Raw genomic sequence first — 7660 nt, 5'->3', positions numbered from 1 at the left:
GCCCAAATTTGAAATATGAGCAAACTAAGCTCTACGAGCATACCCAAAATTTTTGTCGACCGATGAATGCTCGCCAAAGCTTACTGAAATGGAAGAAAATGAGCAGGCGTGTGCTGGAGCTGGTAGCAACTAAGCCCGGGAGGATGCAACCTTCTCTGATACCAATTGTTGGAATTAGGGTTGCAGAGAAACACACACAGCTTAGAGAAGACGAAGGAAGCTCAAGGCACAGAATAGAGAGTGTGTTACTTAGAGTTCAATGGAAAGATAGATAGCCCTAGAGTGATGGGCGTATATACAATGCACGGGGGGAAAAACCTCCTAAAGAGGGAAAAAATGTCATGGCGTTCCTAGTGTGTTCACACACATCACTACCACATGTATATGGTAACAAAAGTGGTATGGAGTTGCTGCTTGGAGGTTCACCATTCTTGTGGGGGTGGATGCCAAAAGGTTGGCATCGGGTTTGGTTGCCTTGGTGAACGAGAACAGCTTCATAACAAACAAGAATATCCAAGTTGAAAGGTGGGGGCACACGTGATTACTTCGAGCAAGGTTCGGGATTTGAGAGCTATACCAATGTCAGCAGCAGCATGGGCGCCATCTCTTTTGATGGCAACAAAGTTTGCAATAGTAGCCTTGGTTGCTTTAATGGCTCCACTTGTAGCAACTGCTGGCAGTAAGCACTACAAGAGCTACTTCACATTAGCGACCCTCAAAGGTGAAAATCCACGGCGTCGCTATTCTATTTTTTGCATAGCGACGCCCATAGCAACACCAAAAACTGAGTTTTCGACGCTCAAGCGAAAGAGGTAACCCACACTCTCTCTCTCTTTCTTCCCCACACACACACAAACGTACACAAGGAGAGGAACGAGAGCCAGGTATGCTCCTTCCCTCTCCTCTCTCTCATGTTCCCTTCCCCTCTTTCTCTCTCTCTCTCTCTCTCACACACACACACATGCACACATTGTGTCTTTGAAAGAGAGAGAGAGAGAGAGAGAGAGAGAGAGAGAGAGAGAGGGAGAGAGAGAGAGAGAGAGAGAGAGAGCACATGCATAAACAAAAAACACATACACACACACATGCAAAAACAAAGAATGCATACACACACATTGAGAGAGAGAGAGAGAGAGAGAGAGAGAGAGAGAGATAAAGTAAAGAGAGAGAATGAGAGAGAGAGAGGGAGAGGAGAAAAGAAAGAGAAAGAGAAAGAGGGATAAAGAAAGAGAGAGAGAGAGAGAGAGAGGGGGAGAAGACGAAAGAGAGAGATAAGGGGAGAAAACAAAGAGAGAGAGATTAGGTTAGGATTTAAATTAGATTTAAGATTAGGTTAGATTACATTTAGATTTATGTTTATGTTGAGTTTATGATTAGGTTAGATTTAGATTTACGTTGGATTAAGATTAGGTTAGATTTAAAGTTAGGGAAAGATTTAAGATTAGCTAGCTATGTTAGATTTAAGTTAGATTACATTTAGGTCTAGGATTTAAGATTGGATTAGATTTAGGTTTATGTTGAGTTTAAGGTTAGATTAGATTTAGATTTAAGATTAAGACAAGATTTAAGATTAACTAGATTAAATTTAGATTTAAGTTAGGTTACATCTCATGATACGTATGCTATGACAAAAGGAAACTGATGCTATCTAGGTACCTCTAAGCGTAGATCATCTAATCAGACGTCTCATCACGTCCGAGCGGTGTATCTGTCGGATTCTGCAAAAAAAAATAATAAGACGGCTTTCTGTAAGTATAAACATATAATTTATAAAACAATACAACAAATAGAAAAGAGTAAACCCTAATACTAACCATGCCGCCGCGAGAACTCAGAATGTCCATCAGGGTATTTAAGCCCTTCCTAACTGCGTACTCATGCTCGTACGGTGTGGGGTCATGTCCATTCATCGATCACTGTCAAAACATACAAAGAATTCATTATGTTAGAATTTAAAAACCCCTAAACCCTAGACTATCAAACCTAAAGAGCAATGAAAAAACACTTACAAAAATGGCCTCAAATGATGCCCACCCGCCGCTCCCTAAGTGGTGTGATCTCCCTGCCTCTACTCGCGCTTTGACTGCCTCCTTTTGTTGCTTCCACTTGTCGGGATTCTCACGCACTACTTTCTTCGCATTCTTCCAATCTTCTTTGGCCAGCCAATATGGTCTGTTCCACCCATGCTTAATTACTTTTTCCACTTCGAAATGTTTGTGCTTGCAGTATTCGCGCATTCGAACCTTCATCAGGTCTTCAGTGAAGCGATCATTCCGTGTCGAAATGGAAAACTCGTCATGCAGCATGCTGATGACTCTATCTCTGAAATCACTTGGTACTTCACTCCACGTGTTTAGTATGTAGTGTCTAAACACTTGAAAGCAAAGACCGCGCATGTGCGAGATCACCTTCTTACCTTCATCATCCAAGATGATGCCGCTCCTAAAGTCAACGGAGTAAGGTAAGCCCTCTTGCCGGTGACGTGCGAACCTGGGTGTCCCAGCAGGGGGTCTCTAGCGGCGTATCAATGGGGATACGGACGTCAGGTGTCTCCACTCGAGTCTGGGCCCCGAAGCGAGGAGTGTCGACTGGAGTGACTCCTGGAGGAGTAGCTAGTGGTGTGTAGCTGCTAGGAACGGCCGTCCGCCGCGCAAAACCTGGTGTAGATGGCGATGTCGTGGCTGGTGTGGGGCCGAGCAAAGAAGGGGAGGGTAAAGAGCCTCGTTGAACACAAGGTGGTGTCGAGGCATCAGCGGCGGCATCCCCACAACAACCGCTGCCGCCACCACTACAGCGCTGGTGCCTAAATGAGTGTGAAGATCATCTCGTGGACACCGAAGCTTTGCAGCGTACTGAATGCTCCAAAACAGAGGGAGACGCTAAAGGAGTAGGAACGCGTGATGGTGCTCCAGAGCGATGACGCTCCACGTACCACTGTCTATGCTGGGGTGACAAAGAAGAAAGAAACTCATCATCATCCATACCTGTAATAAACACACGAACATTTAATCTTAATATTGAATGAATGGAGAAGAAAACATGGACAAGTAGAGAGAGAGAGAGAGAGAGAGAGAGAGAAGAGAGAGAGAGAGGACTCATAAAGGGGGAGGGATTCCTGTGTAGAGAGATTTCGTTGAATTTTTGTGAAGTTACAAAAGCACTACGCTCCGGGTGCGGTGGAGACTGAAGCTACATCAAGAAGGTTTGCTCATAGAAGTTGCTTGCCCCACCACTAAATCTAATTGATCAGGTGAAAGAGATGCTGAGAAGTAGTTGTAGTGCTTCTTAGTGTCTCTTTCAGCCGATCAACTAGATCTAGCGGTGGGACGAGCAGCATCTATATTGATCAGACCTTCGCGATTGCAGCTTTAGTCTCCATCGCACTCGGAGCACAGTGCTCGTCATCCCTGCTTGTGAGAACATACCTAGAGCATACGTACCGGGAGTGGATGCAAAGACCATTAAATACAATGACACAATGACGCATATAGACAGAAATGGACAAAAAGCCACGTGAATACAATATATATTATAAAACAGATCAAAATTGTTCAAATACAATATTTATGGCTTTAAGAGGTCTCTCTCTCATCCTCGCAAAGCTCAGCATAACTTCCTATATCTATATAGAGGTCTCCGTTTAAATAGATGTCCTCCGTTTCATTTTGTAGATCCTCTGCATGCACCCCATAGAGAGTAGCAGCTTCATGCTCATCTGGCAGCACCTCAGCGGATTCTGACTGAGCATCTTCTCCGATCTCCTCCATTGATGCTGCTATGATTGGCACATGGTAGCCTTCATACATCCGTACACTACGAGGGGCTACCTCTATGACGTACCACCAGTTTAATGTAGACTTTGTAGGATAAAATATCACCTGCCAGAGCCACATAACTTACATGAGAGCTTCCAAGCATATAACTTTTAAAATTGGATGTTAACTATTTAAGTACTTACTTGTTCACAATGCTCAGGTAGTACGAAAGTGTCTCTTAGGTTAGTCCATTTCTTAGTTGAATCCACCTCAAGAAACCCAGACTCTCCTCTACGCACAGTAGCGTTGCGACCCTCCATGATTATCTTGAACCATTGCACGTCGAACAAGTCGACAAAAAATCATCTATAATCGATCCTCATATCTCTTGTAGCGTGCCGAAGTAAGTGAGTTCCGCCACCATAGGATCTGTATCAGAGGACCGTCATTCACTAGACTGTTCAAATTTTTCCATGATTCCACAATCTTGAGTAAAATGCTTTTTGTCAATCCGTTCCAACCTAAAATGTTGACCTTTACACCATGCTGTTGTGTATGACTTGTCCTACAACCAACAAAGATTATGAGTGGCCGTTCAAATATCTATAAAGTCACTAGTCGTACATTACAAACTTACCTTGGTCGCGCAACCCCGAGAGTACTCCCACTCCTCCTCAGTCACTTCTTCACCGCAATGTTGTGCGCTTTTCAATTGGTTGTGCAACCATCCTAAGCTCATGAATGTTGGTAGGCTCTCCAGACCCATCGAATAGTGCATCGATGGTCGTCTTCCCCATCTCCACTCGATTCCTTTGTCTCTCTTGCTTTGCATCCTCATATTGTGAAATCCACTTTTGCATCACTGGATTGTGAAGCATGCAAAATCAGTTGATTTTAGCCTCTAGATCTTCCATCATCTTCTTCTCAACACCGAGATTGCACATGACAATCTTAGATATGCGCTCATCATCTATGGTTCACCACAGCATGTCCCGGGCTTTATCAAATCCATCTAGCCACTCTCCAATGTACACTAGGGACTCTAATACGTCAATCTTATGCCATGCTACCCTCTGGACGTTCCTTATGACGCACATATCCCTTGAGCGTTTTCATGGAACCTTCTAAAAACAACATCCATCTGGAATGTACCATGTCAGCTATTTCCACCTCATCAACTATGTGAACAAGAAGATGCACCTCAATGGTTAGCATGGTAGTAGGAAAGTGTTTCTCAAACATGCACACAACCTCTACAATGTTTAGTTTGGAGAATGGTATGGAGTCTATGTTGATCTCCTTTTGTGAGATCCATTGCACCAACTTCGCAAGTTTGTAGATTGTGTTACGGACGTCAAGAGAAAAACATCCCTCAATGGACATCTGTAAAATAAACTGCAAAACACGTGCAGCAATGATATCAAAGTCGACACACAAATTTGTTACACAATTCCCACTATGATATATTCCACTATGAGCATACCTGACACATTTTATTCCAGTTGTGTGACTTCAAACCGGTAAGCTTTCCTTCTTTAGTAAAACATGTTCGTAGCGAGTGCATTACGCTCATGGGGGTCTGCACAGATCGAATGATCTCTTTTACTTTGCGTTCTTGGGCTCCATTCAAAATCCATGGCGCTTTAGGCAGCTTTATCGATCCATCGGATGCTGTCTGCAGCCAATATTGCTCCATACGATCCACATTTCTAAGGTCAATCTTGGCTCCCAAAGTACCTTTCTTGCCAGTCAGATGGTCCCATAGCAGATTATCCACATTCTTGAATATGTGCATTGGATCGAGCAAGTGATTGATCATGAGTCAGGGCCAATATGGTAACTCGTACCACAGAGAGAGTCTCTTCATCCCTGGGGGTAAACCGTCATCACATATCTCCTTCTGCTCTAATCATGCTTGTGCAGACATCCTTGGTGGCTCTCTTACCAAAAAGCCATCGTTTAACACATGATTCTCTGAAAAATACGCTTGATGACCTTCGTAGATTTGCTTCTTCAATGAGGGCGCCCGACGTGCATTCAGTCTAGGTCCACATGTGACACATGCTTTATATCCGCTTGTTTGAAGTCCTGCATGTATACACATGTATACATGCTTTATATCCGCTTGTTTGAAGTCCTGCATGTATACACATGATAATAGATAAGCTTGAGAAAAACCAAGATTTATAGTGTTTGAGTTTAAGTGTAAATCACCTGAGCATTTTGTTAGTCCGGGATAGTCATGCATGGTCCACATTAGAATGCCTCTGATCAAAGCATTCCCTCCACCTGTGTGTCGGATCATATCCACCACTTCTATGTCAATCCACAATTGTTGTAGCTCTTCCAATAGTGGACGAAGATACACATCCATATTCTTCACTTTATACCACCGCGGCACAATCAAGCTTAGCCATAGGTGCCCCTTCTTCGTAGTCAACCACGGGGGAATGTTATAGTTGACGATGACAATGGGCCATACACTGTAATATGTTGATCTTTGACCAAATGGATTTACGCCATCCATAGCCAGGCCTAGGCACAAATTTTGATCTTATCTAGCAAAATCCAACCATGTTTCATCTATATGTTTCCAGTCTGCGCAATCTACAGGAATTTTTAGCACACCATCCGAAGATTTATTATCCTCATGCCATGATGCTAGGGCGGCCATGGACTTCCATTCGAAGAAATGCTTAATACGAGGAAGCAGAGAAAAATGTCGCAAAACCTTTTGTGGAATTTTTATTCTGTGGAGATCTACTCAATATCTCTCAGAAATCACATTTCGGACAATTCTCCATGTCTATGTATTCCCCTCTGAAAAGAATGCAGTCATTAGGACAAGCGTGGATCGAATTGTAATTACCCCCCAAGTTTCACAAGATCTTTCTTGCTTCCTCTCTCGAATCTGGCATCACATTATCAGCTGGCAGTATGTGCTCTTTAAGCAATCTACACAACGAAAAAAATACGGTACAATTGTGTAAAAATCTATCACATCATTATACATCTAGAGTTTTTTATCAAAGTAAACACATTTGTGGCCTCACATATGCTACTTGACGAAAGCGCCTGCGAACACGTCTATTGGGTTGCAAGATTGCTGTCTGTTGGCCAGCGTCAGAGTCTGACGAGTTATAATTGGCAACAACTCGATCTAGAATAGATGCATCGAACTCACCAAATTTTTGAATGTGCTTCAAAGAAATGCGTCTTGTCCATCGCACAGCATGCTTGCATTGATTATAAGGATATAAGATCCTAGTTGAGAGATAGGTGTTTCAGTTGGACGGCCCCACATCCTCGTCGCTACTCATAATGAGGGTAAAAACCTTATAACCTGGACAAAAAATTTAATCTTCTATTGGCATTCTCCGTCTTTTATCTCTCTCTCTCTCTCTCTCTCTCTCTCTCTCTCTCTCTCTCTTGCTCCTCACACTGTAAACTACCTCACATTCTCTAGTCATATCCAGTCCCCGCACACCTTGGTCTAGAGGTGCACGGAGATCAGAACCAACGGGTTATAATCTCGTCTTTATTGGTCAATGCCTATATATGTGGGTACAAGAAATCTACACACCCACGTCTACATGATATTGCATGTAGTGGAAAAAACCCCTTGCCTCTTCTCTAGCTGTAACATTTCACAGAATCTTAACATCTTTTCACAGTAGATCTTTGTTCGCGGGACTACTTAACACATTACATGTTGGGCTCCAATCTGAGTATCATGACGTTGAAAGCTTTTCAGCTTAAGGTCGCATCCATAGAGAGGAAGAGAGGGATCATCGTTCGTCTAACTCTAGTTTTTTTACGTAATCTCGAAGGTAGACTCTAATATAAACTCTAATCTTAAATCTAACCTAATTGAACATGTGGTGATTCGTGGTTAATTGAATATG

General features: G+C 43.0%; 1 pseudogene; it reads right to left on the bottom strand.

Moving 5' to 3' along the window:
- Nucleotides 1-1673: 1673 nt before the first annotated feature.
- On the bottom strand, nt 1674-5711 carry LOC147434403 (uncharacterized; annotated as a pseudogene).
- Nucleotides 5712-7660: the final 1949 nt, after the last annotated feature.

The sequence above is a fragment of the Adiantum capillus-veneris genome, chromosome 19 (genome assembly GCF_014529385.1).
Source record: "Adiantum capillus-veneris isolate H3 chromosome 19, ASM1452938v2, whole genome shotgun sequence".
Classification (NCBI taxonomy): Eukaryota; Viridiplantae; Streptophyta; class Polypodiopsida; order Polypodiales; family Pteridaceae; genus Adiantum; species Adiantum capillus-veneris.
Note: the sequence above shows the minus strand (reverse complement) of the source record. Positions and strands in the feature narration are given on the sequence as shown.